The sequence below is a fragment of the Vicugna pacos genome, chromosome 26, assembly GCF_048564905.1.
Source record: "Vicugna pacos chromosome 26, VicPac4, whole genome shotgun sequence".
NCBI classification, from domain to species: Eukaryota; Metazoa; Chordata; class Mammalia; order Artiodactyla; family Camelidae; genus Vicugna; species Vicugna pacos.
The window spans coordinates 8,082,714-8,098,303 of NC_133012.1; the positions used below are offsets into that span (position 1 = coordinate 8,082,714).

General features: G+C 37.5%; 2 long non-coding RNA genes across 3 annotated transcripts in view; both read left to right on the plus strand.

The window, feature by feature from the left end:
- Positions 1-15,590, plus strand: part of LOC140689450 (uncharacterized) — a 186,351-nt gene that overhangs the window by 91,937 nt on the left and 78,824 nt on the right. The gene's annotated exons all lie outside the window — the stretch shown is intronic.
- LOC140689451 (uncharacterized) lies at positions 9,672-13,459 on the plus strand. Its single transcript, XR_012064404.1, has 2 exons — positions 9,672-9,739; positions 12,569-13,459. It is a non-coding gene; the product is annotated as an uncharacterized lncRNA (long non-coding RNA).

The window sequence follows — 15,590 nt, forward strand, 5'->3', positions numbered from 1 at the left end:
ATACATATCAGACCTTTACCCTAAAATAACTTGTGTCAGCCTATCCCTTAAGGACAAATATTTCCTTCCTTACAACAAAGTCAGTCATAACTCCTGCCGGGCAACTTCAGCAACCTTGTGCTTTTTGCCTTTCTAAGTGCCTGACTTTTTTCTCTTCCGTGGAACACTCTTTCGGTTTTACTGTGTCTCTCACATTGTGATACCTAAGACCCCAAATAAACGCTTTCCTGATTTGTAGCCTTCTATGTTTTGTTGGTGGACATTACATAGATGTAACTTTTTTTCACCACACAAGAATCAATTTTTGTCCCTCTGGGAGTGATACTACGTCTTTTGACACCATAGGATCTAAAGAAACAGGTCTTAGAATCGTTTTCAACTCTACCTACAGATAGTTTCTCTCTCGAAAAATAACAGCAACAAAACTCAAACCTCTTGTCTAAGCTCAGAATCTATATCGCCAACTGAGAAATTCGACTACAAATCTTGTATACTGTGACAAGTGTAGGCTGTGACTCTGTCTGCATTTTAATTACCATTTCATTGTCTTGACTTCTGAGGTCAGTTCTATTCATAGCTACCATTAGAAAGGGATGCTTTTAGGGACAGATATGAACACAAAGATAATGATGTGGTTCAGGACATGTTACTCCAAACTAGGGTACCTTGGCATATTGAATACCTTTTGTTGAAGGAGTTTGAGAAAACAACAGAAGCAGGAAGGTCACTCTGAACAAAGAGACCTTACTGTTTCCACGGGTGTATTACACTTCCTACATACCCTTTGACTTATCACATTTTTCCATGACTGTTCATTCTTCATCAAATCTAGCATGAAAATACTAGGGATTAACCATTTCTTCAAGTCTTCATTTTCTTATGAAGGTTCCTGTGTCACGTAAAACTTATATTGAATACATTTTTATGCTTTTCTCCTGTCAACCTGTCTGTCAGTTTAGTTTTCATACCCAGCCAGGGACCCTAAGAGGGTTGAGAAAAATGTTTCCTCCTTATAATAATAAGTTATTCCCTGCAGTCATGAGAGGGCCAGGATTTTATGCAAGCCCTAGGAAGATGAGCTTCCTTCTGCTTTGTCAATTTCAAGAGAAATCAATTGATTGACATTCTCTGGACATACATGTATCTATCATAAAGCCACCTTCCAACACAGAATGTCTTTTGTTCAGTGAATATGGCAAAGAGTTCGGCTGGAACAGCTCATGCTGGATACTGGGAACATTGCCACTGGGTTGGAGAAATAATTCAATGGAAAGTTACCTGAAGGGAAGAAAAATTGCAGATAAAGGACTCCAACAATTCTGGTCAGATCTTAGGCAGGGAAAGAACTGTCTACAAGTAGTAATGAAACACTAACACAAAGCATCACTTTTCCCAAAAACAAGATACGACTTTCCTGCATTGTTTTCAGTGATATTCCATGGCTTGGTAAATGATTTCTTCCTCTGCATGAAGATGTGGCAAGAAGATTAAAGTAACTATAAAGTATTTACTTTCATATAGCAACTAGCTAACCATGGAATGAAGTGTAACTCAGCTTGAAACAGATAGCATAATTTAAAGCAATTTTCTCTCTTGGAATTATATTTTTTGAACCACCTTGAAATTATTTTGCTAAAACAGGACAGCTAAAAAAAAAAATAAAGATCAGTGAAATCATCAACCCCCCATTTTATCTTGTTATATTAGTTTCTTTTATGTCTAAACCAATCATAACACCTTTTGAAGTAAAGAAAGATACAAGTTTTCTTTTTCCATTTAGGGAGGAGCTATATAGTTAGCAGTGAAAGACCAAATGAGAAAGGGTATGAGAGAAACTGGAAACAGAGTGTGTTACGAACATATGCTCTGCGGATGGAAAATCAAGAAATGATAATTCCCAGGGTAGAATCCCATGATGTCGATTGCTTTTGCTTGGCTTTTATGGCTTCATTCAGCACATGGTCATTGAGCACCTATTATACACAAATGATCATGCTAGATGTTCTATGAGATTGGATTTACGCTGTAGAAGATTTTCCTTCTAATCCTGGCTTCTGAAATATTTATGTATGTTTAGAAAGTTTGATCTCCATTGCAATTTAAGGCTCCCTCCACTTTCCCACCTCCTACGCACCATAGACACCTCTCAGGCACTTTTATAATTAGCTGCAAATGGCTGTGAATAAGGCACATCCTGGAACATATATAATGACTAACCTTCACGGGTCTATAAAATATTCAGTGGTTCAGTATTATTTCCCCTAGTTACATTAATCTAAGTTTGGAGTGAGGAAGGAAGCAGGGAAGATGAAACTGGACCTTTTAGCTGAGAAGCTGTGTTTCTCAAAGAGACTTAAGCCCTCCAGCTCATAACTTTTTGTTGGTGTAAGATCTACGATCAGCTTCACCATTTGGGGTAACAAGTAATGTCCCTTTTTTTTTTCTAATTAATTACTTAAATACCACTTCCTGTTGTAACTGACAGAATACTCAGCGCTTGCCTCCTGATGACTTCCATCATCCCCAAATAGTCCGAGAACCTCAGTGGGTCCCTTCAGACTATGGTACAATAGTCCTGATTCCCTGTGTCAGAGTGAGCGTCTAAGTCCTAGGAACCCCAAATTTGGTACCTTCCCTGCCTTCCTAATTAAAGTAGCTTTCTTAAGAGGGAGAATTGTCTACCTCCACACAATTTACTGTCTACTTCATGAGTTAGCAAACTGGGTTCTTGGCCAAATCCCTTGTCTATGCCCTCCCCTCCTTCACTCCCTCCTCCCACTCTTCTTCTAAGACAAAATTACTTAGTGCTTTGTTTCCTTAATGCCTTAGAGATGCTGTTCAGTTGCTTATTTTTGTTTGCTTATCTATTTACTTTTTGGTTTTTAAGATGGAGGTTAATTGAGGAGATTTGTGTAGGCTTGTGAGGAGCTCTGGGTGTTAGCAAGCTATTACCTTCTGAGATCCTTTTGTCCTGCCATGGAGTCATTCCACTCCAACATCACAATATCTGGTGTGCAGTGTCTGCAGAGAGTCTCTCTTAGATCACTTAAATATCTATCTCATATTTCAGTACAGCTTGGGAAAGCCAAACACACCATTTGGCAGGTTCCTGCTCTGCGTTTGCTAAATCTTAATTTTTATCTTAACAGATTAAACTCCTAGGTCCCCATTACTAAAAGCAAAGTTGAAGAGCTGTTGAGCTGTTTCATAACCTTATGTTGTTAAGAAACAAAAGCAGCAACAACCGATTGGTTGTGGCTCCCACTGCGTGGAACGAGGACAGTGTGAAAGGCCGAGGTGTTGCCGGGCTTTCTGCTGTGGTCCTGCGTGGTGGTTGCAGAGAAGGCTGGCTGTAGTAAACCTGTGGCAAATTTGGAAACCACATTCTCGTCTCATTTTTTAGAAATAGATGTCAGAATAAGTAGAATTAGAGAAAAAAATATATGAAGTCCTTAGCCAGGTATAGCACTGAGAATCACTCAATATTTGAACCTAAAATATGGAAAAAACTTGGAAAATCATTACATTAATTTCATTTCTTCTTATTTAGCATTTCTGGAAGATTAGACACAAAATGTCGGGAAGTTTCAATTAATTCTTGGTGAAATGGTTTGTTCCAAAGTCAGTGCTAGCAGTGGAAATCAAGAATTGAAACTAGAAGGGATATCATGAGGTGAATGTATGTGATGACCTTCAGTGTTCTGAATAATCTATTTTTTTCTTGACGACACCAGTTTCTCTTTGATATTAACACCTCCTCCTTGGCCCCCGAGCCTGAGATCCTGTAGAGGTCTTTTTGTAATTGTTTCCTAAGCAGGTCTTAAATTTTGAAGTTTCTCTTAAAAAAACAACAATAATAACAACAAAGTTCATACAGGTATGTTCAAATTTTATAGAAAAATTAAATATTTATTCCTTAAAGCCAGGAAACTTTCTGTAGTATTTAGACCAAGAATCAATTTTGGAGACAAATTGTGAGAACCTCTAAGGCAAGTTTCTAAAATGGAAATGTTGAAAACATCCTTGTAATGAAATTACCACCAGAAAAGTGAGCCAGCCTGTGAAAGGACGATTTTCCTTTTCTCAGATCTTTGCTCAGAACTGGAACTACTCCTTTGCCAACAGGAAGAGGGTCAGCTTTTGAGCTTTTTGTTGAAGAGAGAGCCCACAGCTGACGCTAAAGTAAGACTCTGTCTATAGCAAAGACAGGAAAGAAAAGTGATTATTTCATTTTTTAAAAAATTTTATTTGTGTGCAATTAAAAAAATTTCCCAACATATTGTTAATGTTTATTAATAATTTGTAATTAATAATTTAGTAATTAATTATTAAAAATTTAAATACATTGTGAAGTTGAAAGGTTAGTAGAGCGACCCATTATGTACTCTCTACCTAGATTTTACAATCAACCTTTTACTTATTTTATTTTATACTGTCCATCAACCATCCTTGTCCCCATCCATCAGTCCATCTTATTTTGTTGATGCGTTTTATACAAAGTTACAAAGTTAAATATTTTATACCATTACTTATGTTAGCATGAGTATCATTAATTTGCTTGTTTTTATTCACTTACAATTCTGATTGCAAGAAAGCTTTGAAAAGAACCTAGATATTTTGAGGTAAAGCCACAGAAATGGTTTCCATCCTCAACTTCTACAATTATTTTTGGTGTAGTATTAAAACGATCTTCAATGATCTAAAATGGCTATTAAAATACTCCTCCCTTCTCCACTCACATATCTGTCTGAGGGCAGTTTCTTCACATACAGCAACCAACAAACAAAGCAAAACCAAGTCCTAACAGATTAAACGCAGAAGCAAATATGAGAATCCCACTGACTTCTATTTAAGCCAAACATAAAAGAGATTTGCAAAAATGTAAAACAGTGTCATCCTTTTCATTAATTTTTTTTTGTTTTTCTTAGTCACCCTCTATTAATTTAATGGGTTTATTATTGCCATTTTAAAATAAATCAGTCATACTCAGTTTTTTCCCAGTGTTCATTTCTAATAGGATATATGTCAGTAAATACAGCTTTATAAACAAAAACTCATTGGCATACTTAATAATTCCCTACTTGGTCCCATTGGCTTTCTGTCTTACAGATATAGGTCAAAATCTCCTGTCCAAAGACTCCCATTTTTCTACCACTGTCAGTACTTTTGTGGTTTTATTCCCTTTTAATAATTCTATGTAATAGAAGTAATACTACTGTATAATAGCTGCATAGTAGCGTTACTGTTATTACTATCATTATCATGATAGTTTTTTCAGTAGAATTTGGGGTGAAACTGGAGTTTAATCACATGGTCACAAAAGCTGCTCTACTCAAAATAAGTCATATTTTCTAAAAAAAAATTACTTTTTACATCAAATAGATAAACTGGGGTGTGATTTTTCCTCTTTTATGAAAGAATTAATTGATGTATGTGAGCAATCAAGACACATGTATATCCTTTAATATAATTTGTGTACATGTTCAGAGATAAAGTGTGAAGAACATGATGTAGTAGGGGAAAAAAAGCAAAATCCATGAGTCTTAAAAAAGTTACTGTGTAGCTGTGTTTTGAGCTATGACTTTACATTTTTGTGATTCAGCCCTCCCATTCGAAATGAAAGTCATGTCAAAGTTCCTGTAAGAGTCTTTTGAGCTGCACATTACTGTGGTGTTCTATGTCATTTAGTAATAAATGAAAAAAATCATCATCTTCTACATGAAAAACCTTTAGCTAGGAATGTTCAGGAACGTGAGATATAATTCTCACCCTCAAGAAATTTATAATTTCGGGGGATATGCAGAAAGTTTAAACAAAAGTTAAAAATAACAGTTAGTAATGGGAATTTTGAATTATCTTTCTTTTCCTTCTTCCTTTCTTTCTCTTTTCTGTGGGAATAAACAAAGACTAACCCAATGAGAAAACAAAGTCTGTTTACTTGGAGCTTGCTCTAGCAAGGGAGGCCGCCACGGTCATTTGCATTTTGGCAGAGCCTCAAAGGCAGGCAGAGGAGTGGGAAGGCTTCACGGTGGACAAGAGGGAAGGCCTCAGGTAGGCTGTAATGGAAGGCTGTGGGCATCAGAAAGCTGTGGGCGGGCGGACTAGAAGTAAGGCATCCTATGCCATCGGTGAGGGGTGCATGTTTGACTTTCTCTGGCTGGTGCTAAGTTGGAAGTGAGGACAACAATTAGAGAAGCTGTCAGTGGTTAATCAAACTCTGGCCATTTGAGGCTGATTGTTAGAGAAATTATTGTTTAGCTTCCTAGATTGTTACTAGAGATAGTAATCTGACTTCCTCTAAGTCTTATTTGCAGCAGGCTGGCTTCCTGGGCTGCTTGTTGCAGATAAGAATTTGGTTTCTGGGCAAGTTGCTGTAAGTTGTGGGTCAAAATTCTATTTTTATGTAAGGTCTGGCCATTGTTATTTGTATATATAATCCCTTTCTTTTCTCTCCCCTCCTCCACATCGTTCCTTCCTTCTTTCCTTCCTGTTTTTTGGCTCCTTGAGAAGGAGAGGAAAAGGAGAAAGGAAAAAGGTGAAAGGAGAGACAGAAAGAGAACAATGGTGGAAAAGAGTGAGTCTGGGACTTACGTGTCATCAAAGTGTCCCGAGGGTGACGTCAATAAAGGACATTTTTGAAAGGAGGAAGCTGAATGTTCAGATTGAAGTTATACACGTACTGCTTTGTGAATACCACCTCTGTCACTCTTTCCCTTCCTCAAACTGCAGTCCCCAACGACCGTGTTCAGAAGACTGCACTAAAAAGCATATCTCTGTGTGTGTTGTTCTGTTTTGTCAAAAATGAGCAAGTAGTTAAGAGAGCTCACACAGAATCCTGGAGAGGTCAGGGAGATTAATCTTCAATTAGCATTCTCTGCCATGCCTGATAAGCATCAAAGTTTGTTTTTGACCACAAAGAACTAAAAAGGGAAAGACATGGTTGGTTGATCTGAAAACCTCAGCTGTAGTTGCTGAAATGCAGCAGATGACCTGGGTCTCACCTCCCCATTCTCATTTCCAGCAAGCTATCTTTGTCAGAACTGTCCCTCTGAGTCACAAAAATGCTTTTTGTGACATGTGTGAGTTTGCTGTTTAATACAGGCCCAACCAAGCTGTTTAAGCTCACACTCTTTTGGCTGTGATTTATCCCATTGTATAGTTCCCAGCCTTGTGTAACTCCACCCACTCAATATGCTTTCCTCTGGCCCCCTTGCAAGATTTCCATGTTAGATGTACAGCAAAGGTAATAATAGTTTTTATAAAATAAACCAACCCCCCCCCCAAAAAAAAACAACAGAGAAAGCCCAGAAAGTTTGACTTCTTTAGTTTTCCCCATGAATTCAGTTAGATCTTTGGGGGAAGTAAAACATAAGAAAAAGAAAAATTACTAAAACCCACTTGGAAGTTTCTGATCCACTAAGCCACGTGAAACAGAGACTGGCTACTTCGATCTTACCAAGGTGCCCATTCTCTTTTCATTGGGAAAGAGGAAAGCAGTGATTCCTCCAACCTTTCAGAATTTGAAATCTGTTATTTGATTTCTAAGCCACGTGCCTCCCTCCTTCTAAAACCTGTGCTTCATTCATGTGTTTGAATTTTAATTCCCTTTGAAGAACATTTCGTTGGAGAATATATCAGTATGGCTCAGGGCACTGGAGCCAGAGAGCATGGTTTTACATCCTGGTTCTGTCACTTACTAGCTGTATGATCCTAAATGCGTTTTTAAACTTATCTGCACCTCAGTTTTCTTCATTACTGAAATGGAATAATAACTGTTCCTGGCTCATTTGTTTTCAGTAGAGTTAAATGAGGTGATTTATAGAAAGTTCTTAGCTTAGTGTCGCCTTAGCATATACCAGAGTCTTGATCAATATTAAAAGTAAAGATGGGTTAAAAACTGGAGAAATGAGAATTACTGGTTTAATATGGTGTTCAAAAATATGGTAAAGCTTAAGGGAAAGAGAGACATTCAATAGGTAATGTATTTCTTTCAAACTTTCTGATACTGATTTTTTAAACTGTGTTCTTTAATTTCTTACTCTTGCCAAATTTAATCTGCTCCAACAAACAGATAGACACTATGTTTCATGCTTAGGTTATTATGGATATTATTTACATTTTCTGCTCCACAGCCCTGCCAGGGTTCTTTATAATAATGTAAATTATTATTTTTTGAAAGTTTTGTGGTTGTGATATAGGCTTTAGACTAAAGACTTATCGTAAAGAGCACATGACTATTAGAAACATTCATTAATTAAAGTCCTGTTTATCTTCCTCTGGTCCTGTGGAACTATTTTTGTCTGTTTTTGAGGACTCCCAAATTTACTAAAATCATTATTGTGAGTGTTGATTGTCCTATCAAGGGACCACTCCTGGTCAATATTATTAATTGAGTTAAATGTTTTGAAAGTTCCAGGAAACTCAAGCAACAAAGTAATTAAATGCTACAATAAATTACTGTCATGACTCCAAGTATAACTGTCATCTCTGGGCCACCAGCTTGTCTGTTGACAACGTCATACCAACAGGACAAGTTTCTGTCCTGTTCATTTCTATATTCTCACAATCAGGCACTGTGACATATGGTGGGCATATGAGATTTATTCAAATGAATTAAAATAAATGATCGCAGTTCCCTTTTTAAGAGCATAGCCATTATTGAACATCAAAGATTTGAGTAAAAGGAAACTATTCTCATTAGACTAAATAATATTTCTTTCCTGCTGTGGGATATTGTGAATTTTGAATTGAAAAGTAGGTGGTTTGGGAGATGAAAGGTTATTCCAGAATATTGAATTTATATAAAAAGCCCAATGATTAAGGTAAAAGAAAAAGAAACCAAAGAATCCAGTGTTTTTCTTAACTGGAAAAAAAATTGAGACTAAAAAGTCACTGAAAGATTTTGCTTGATTGAAATAGAAATGTGAAAAATAAAGAAAATAGAAAAAATAGTGTTCTGGTTTATGGTTCATATTTTGAATATGATGTTATGGTCTTTAAATTTTCCTTTCCACCCACCCATTTATACCTTCATCCATTTATCTCTTCAACAACAACAAAAATATGTATTGGGTTCTTACTAAAGGAAAGTCCCCAGTTAGATTCTGTCCAAGTTTAATGGAGCATCTGACCTTGTGTGGCAGTGGAGATGAGACAGGGACATAACTACTAATGCCACTCTGTCCATGTGAAAATGAGGTCGGTGCTTTGAAGAAAAGGAATCTAGTTTAGCTGGTAAAAAGCTTGTCTCAGGAAGTGGTGGCTGAGTAGAAGTGGGGGTTGATTATGAATTCATTCAGTAACAAAGAGAAGAAGGATGTGCAGACGTAGGGAACTGCAAATGTCAAGTTCCTGTTACAGAGGGAATATGGCGCATTGGAAGGATTTCAGAAGGGCTAGTGTGGCAAGATTCCAGAGAGGCAAAGAATATGTAGAAAGAGTCTTCAGAGCTGAACCACAGTCTCATAAAGACATTCTATTTTCCTTATCCTTAGAGTAATAAGAAACACTAAAGCAACAGGAACAGGCAATTTGATATCTATTACTGTAATGATGACCACTTTGACTGGTTGCTTCTGTCGTTCTGGGAAACCTGGATACAGTTGTCAACTCATAATGACATAAGAAGGGGTAGGTTGGAATTTTAAGGACAATGAAGAAAGCGCAAAAGAGTTGTTGCAGAAAGTGGGGAAATGAGTCAACTGGAGACATACCGTGAGCCCATTTGAAGCTGACGGTTGTAAGTGTTGATGGGATCAGTTTGCTTTTTGTACCAAGTATTGCTAGGCTACGGGGAGCAGTCATGGAGAAAGAAGACAGGAGAGGTCTTCCAGGTTGACGTTTGGCTGAAGTGGTTTAAAAAAAAAAAAAAACAGTGCAACAAAGGATATTGACAAAACAGATCACAGAACTTTGGCTGGATGATAGAGGAGTTTGGAAAAGCAGAGAGCAGGACGTCTGGGACAATGTAAAGGGTTTAATGTGCAAGAAAACTAGATAAGCTGAAAGGCTTGTAGCAGGAATGAAAAACAAAAAGCCAACAAACGAAAGACAGGAGGGAAAATTGTAGTTACGTGTTGACATCTTGGAATTTGTGATTTTTGATAGGGAGCAAGTTCAGGAAGGGTCCAGGTCTGGGCCGTTTCTATGGGAGCAGGTAACCAAAGTGGAGAGGAAGAAAGTCATTGGAGATGAGACAACAAAAGACTAATAGGCCAGGCTGTGGTAGGATGCTGAACTTGCCCCAGGCGGTTTAGAACCTGGGGTAGTGTGGAGGATTTGTAATCAAGTCATAAAATATTGAATAAATGCTAATGAATGGCTGGTAGGCAGGTACATTGGCAGAGGACAGGGTGGGATGATCTGATAGCACAAACCCTGAACGACCGGAGCATTCAAGGTGATGGAAGAGACATGCACATTAAATTCTTACCTGTGATACATGTAACAAATGTTCCAGTAGTCATCAGTTGACCTCATGATAGAACAGAGGGTGCAAACTTGGGATGGGGGTCCAAAAAGGACCCCCCCGATGATATGCAATTTTAGCTCTTACTACTAATTTGAAACATTGCAGTTAACATATTAGGATTCAATTGCCAATTCCTATCCCAAGAAGTATGTTCCTTGTAATGTTCCAAAGCAAGTCCTGTAGCAAGAAGACTTTACCTTCAAACACATTTCCTCCTCTCTTTTGCCCCCAAATTGTGCCTTAAATAAATAATACCCTTAATCTGATGACACCCTTTTCCGTGATGTCAAAGCCTGAAAATTTTCATGGTCAGTGCATTGTTTCCAACACCACCAAGTAAGATGACAAATTCCCCAGAATATCTGAAGTCCATTGGGGGATTGCTGAGGGATCAGCTGGGGGCATTGTCCTAGGCATGCCTGTCAGAGGAATAACTGTCTTCATAATTATATAGCTTTCACATGCAAGTTCTTTTCAAATCTGTATCTTCACTGGATGCACATGGTAAATGAGAAAATGCTTTTTGCTGCATTATTTCTGCCATCCTTACAGTTTCTGGCAAGTAATTTATTTAGTCGCTGTGTTGTTTCTAAGCATTATAGTCTTCTTTACTCACTCTTAATGTGTAAAGTGCTTTAAAAACCTTGCAACCATCAAAGTAAAAGATGCAGCAGAGTACAGTGCCCCATTCTCCAGCATTGCCACAGGGCTCAATAATCTATAGATCATGTAATAATTTCATTTAGCAGCACAATAAAAGTCAAATTAGTTTCCATGAGACAGTTATGTATGATAATCTGGATTACCCTGGCCGCCTACTGACTTATTAGCATTGTAATGTTATTTCCGCTACTGGGATTCTGCTGGAATTTTTTCTTTCAGTTTATATTTATTGAATAATTATGAAAACTGAGTTCATAAAGTCTTGAAGAAGTGAATTTATACCAAAAAAAAAAATGACTGCGCAGTGATAACAATCTTAACTTCCAATGTATCACTCTTTCCTTTAAAGAAGTTACTTTAACTGCCAGGGTTGCAAAGCAGTTGAAAATGTGCCTTCCTGAGTTTGCAGCTGAACACTAACAGCTAAAGCCTGTGTCTCTACTTGTTAGGACCAACATTTGCCAGAAGTTTTCAAAGCAGTGTCTTGACATAAGTCAGAATTCATGCAGAACTTAAATAATAAGAAATTTATTTGCCAGTGAGGGATTGATATGACTGCTTAAAAAGCCAGGACTTTTCAATGCAAATCCCAAACAAATCCTAGTGGACACTTCTGTAGAAATTGACAAGCTTAATATTTACAAGAAAATGCAAAAGACCTGGCATGACCAAGGAATTTTTTAAAAGAATAACAAATTTAGAATTCTTATTCTACCTAACTTCAACACTTACCATAAAGCTATAATAAATAATCAAGACAGTTTCTTTTTGGTGAAAAGATAGATCTGTAGATCAGTTGAACAATAGATATCCCCAGAAATACACTCAAACATATATGGTCAACATATTTTTTGACAAATTACAAACGCAATTCAGTGGGAGAGAGGAAAGTGTTTTCAGTAAGTTGTGCTGGATCAATTTGATATCCACATGAAAAAAAAAAAAAACTAACCTTTATTCCACCTCAGCAAAGAAGATGAAAGTGTGAGCCAGAGAGACTTGAACTTGGGCACAACTTAAAAATGTCTTTAAAAATTTCATTCAAATTATCGTAGTAATGAATAGTTACAAATTAGAACACACAAATCAGGGACATTATTATTATTAATTGTGGGAGATTAGGCAAAGTGCTTTATCTGAGCCACACCTTTCTCAGCTAAAAACGGAGAGGAATGATGATTTCCCTCATAGTGTTGTTAGGAGGATACAAAACATGATTTATTTAATGTGCTGGACGTTCCAATTATTAATGCTTAACTTTAACTCAAGGTTTAGAGCTAATTTCCAAAGTATTGGAAGTACAGAAAACAGAGAAGTGAGGGGGGGAAATGACACCAAGAGGAAATAAATAGCCAAATCTAGAAAGTAAGAAAGTATTCTGCAGGATAACAGAGTAGGGTTTTGTTTATGTTTTGTTTTATTTTTTAAAATAAGTCTCTGCTATTGAAGGAGGAAAGAAAACAAACAAAAAGCTGTCTTCTAAAGCCAGAGCGAATGCCTGGATGTGTAGTCCTGTGTGATGCTTGGTCCTGGATTGATTCTGGTTTGGACATCTGACTGCAAAGACATTTTGTAAACAACTGAAGGAGCTGGAATATGGGCAGAATAGAGATGATGCTGAGATTGCTGGTTATGTCCACTGTGATCGTGCGATTGAGGTGATATGGGAAAGGTTCTTGTTCTTCAAAGCTCTACACTGAAGTTTAAAAGAAAAGAATTCTGGGTATCTACCATCTACTCAAACTCATTAGAGAAAGAACAGAATCCTGTCACTTTCAAACTCTCACGTGGAAGCAGTAATATTTCACACCTCTTGAGGGATAGAGAAGCTATACGGAAGTTGTTCAAACTCCTCTAAATTCGCTACTGGCCATCCTGACATGTCTAAAGAGATTGACAGTTAAGAAAGCATTCCACCTTTAAAAAAAAACCATCAATCGTAAGAAGTTGTGGTATCAGTTACTAAAGGCTCACAGTCAACCGAAATTTAGTTTTCAATTTCTAAATACCAGGCCATTCTGTCTGCTTCAGCTCTTACCTACGAGCTCCTGCTATGCCAGATCGCTCATCTCCATGCTTCGCTGCATCTTTAGAGTGTTTTTCACCCTTCTTACTTGCAGCTGCCGCACTTCAGTTCACCAGACAGTATCGTCTGAGTATCCTGTTATTTTAGTGCTGCCGTGTGTGTCCAACTCAGCAAAGCCATGCACCAGCGAACATCATTTGGGGCTGCGAGACTGGTTTCTGTAGCAGGAACCCACTGGATGATCCCCTGGGGGCATTTTTTCACCAGGCACAGGAAAGTAAAGGAAAAAAGTAAAATACGCACTGCGTTGGCTACTCAAGATATGTTTATGGTAGGAATGGAAGGATGTAGAAAGTGATAAAGGGAGAAAAAGAAGGAAGGCACTAAGGACAAGAGGAAGAAAGGAAGTGAGGGAGTTAGAGGGGGAACGAGGAACAGGAAGTGAGAGAAGCTGGAACAGAATTACGGAAAGAAAATTGACTTGATTCCTCATTTAAGACTTAACCTTCTTGGAGGATTTACCTTCCCTAAAAGGAAGCAAAACAAAAGTTAACAGCACTCAATCACCATTCTGTAAATATTGGAACTTTATTATTCTGTGTACTGCTTCATTGCTAACTAAGTCTACCCACTCCAGCACAGCTGTCTTTTACATGCTGCTTTTATTCAAATTGTGTACAGATAACAACAAAATCGATTAGAAAAAAATGACTGAAAAACATTCTGGAGTTTAATAATAGGGAGTTTAGCAGACAATTTACTTAAAAATGCAGAGAGAGAAAGTGTGCCCTTCATGTACAGTGTGCAGTGTTCGTGTTGACCCATGCCTACTGAGAACATGGTTTATCTACAGTCAGAGGCATCTCTAATGAATTCTCTTTGCTTTAGTACATTCCAGACCTTATTCTGATCCCATCCCATTTGTTAACTGTGCTATTCTTGATCTTGGTCAAAGTGGACTTTTTTCACGACTGTGGCTTTTAAAATAAATGCAGAGAATTCTCAGCCTCTATCTGCCATTGCAGAAATATCAGGATTTCAAGATAGATATTCTTCATCAGCTGAAAACTTGTAGTCTTATTTATCTCTCTCCTGATTTCCAATTTTATATTAAATCTGTTTCTTTCATAGCCTCCGCTATGAGACAACAGGTTACTGGTTACCCTCAAAGACAACTTTCTCTGCTTTGCCTTTGGATGTGGTGGTTGAAGAGATTATATAAACTGCCTATCTTTTTGTAGAAAGAAAAGATTTTTGACTTGGGTATTAAGTGAAAAAAAAAAAAAACCCTACACAGTTAAGCAGAAGCCAGTGACTTGATACATTCCCCTGTTATGTTATGAATTAATTCTTTTCCTTCCCTCTAGTGATACCTCTTTACCTCCAGCAAGCAGCTCTGTTGGCATGAGTGGTTTGTTTCTGTTTAGAATTTTCATGCTCCAAAGTACAGACTTTATTGTCACGGGACTATAGTTATTACGTGTATAAGGCATGATGTTTAGTGCAATCCCATTGGTCTTTTAGGGGAAAGTCAGTCACTCAGAAGTCCTATTATGTGACATTAATTATCAGGAGTGACAATTAATAATGAGTCCTGGAGATTTTCAGAAATCTGTGCAAATAACTACTCAGAATTTAAAAAGTATTATTTGTGGTTGCTCTTCAGGTGACTCAAATTCTGTGTATCTTATTTTTTAATGTTTCAATGTTTGATACATTAAAAAAAACTCTTTAAAAAATTAAGGTAGAAAACACAATAGTAGACTTTTGAGGTGTATGTATATTTACATATATCTGTGTCTATGTATTAATATACAGAAGTGTAAATATATTCCCACACCCCTTAGCTCTTTTGTAAGACACATTTTGGTACAAATACTGTTTTCCTAACTTAAAAATGCCACTCTTGTACATGTGGCAGACTTTTTGATGAAGATCAAGAGAATGAATGGAGCTACACGGAATCATGGCAGAGTCTGTACTTGAACTTGAGCGTTAGTATGCCTCTTCTCCCAAAGTGTTCAGGCATCCTCACCATCATCTCCCAGTCGCCTTATCCCTTCAGATCCCAGGTCTCCTGCTGTAAAACCACCCCTGGCTCCCTGGTCCTGTTTTCCCATCTTCTCTTCATTCCTGGACCCTCCCCGTGCTGACTTTCCACCACACCTAGAAACTCCATTTTTAAAATAATGTTATTATGTGTAGCAATGTAGCTCTCTGTCTGACTCCTCCTGCCTGTTCTCTGAAATCTAAAATCAAAATAACTCATCAAATCTTTCCGATAAACAAAAGATAGCTCTCTTCTCAAGCTAACTTTCCTGCTTTAAAATAGCAAAGATTTTTGGTGGAATCTTAGTTGGGATATAATTCAGTAAAATCTCTTCAAAGCCTACTTTTTTGAGGGGAGGGAGTAATAGGTTATATTTAGAT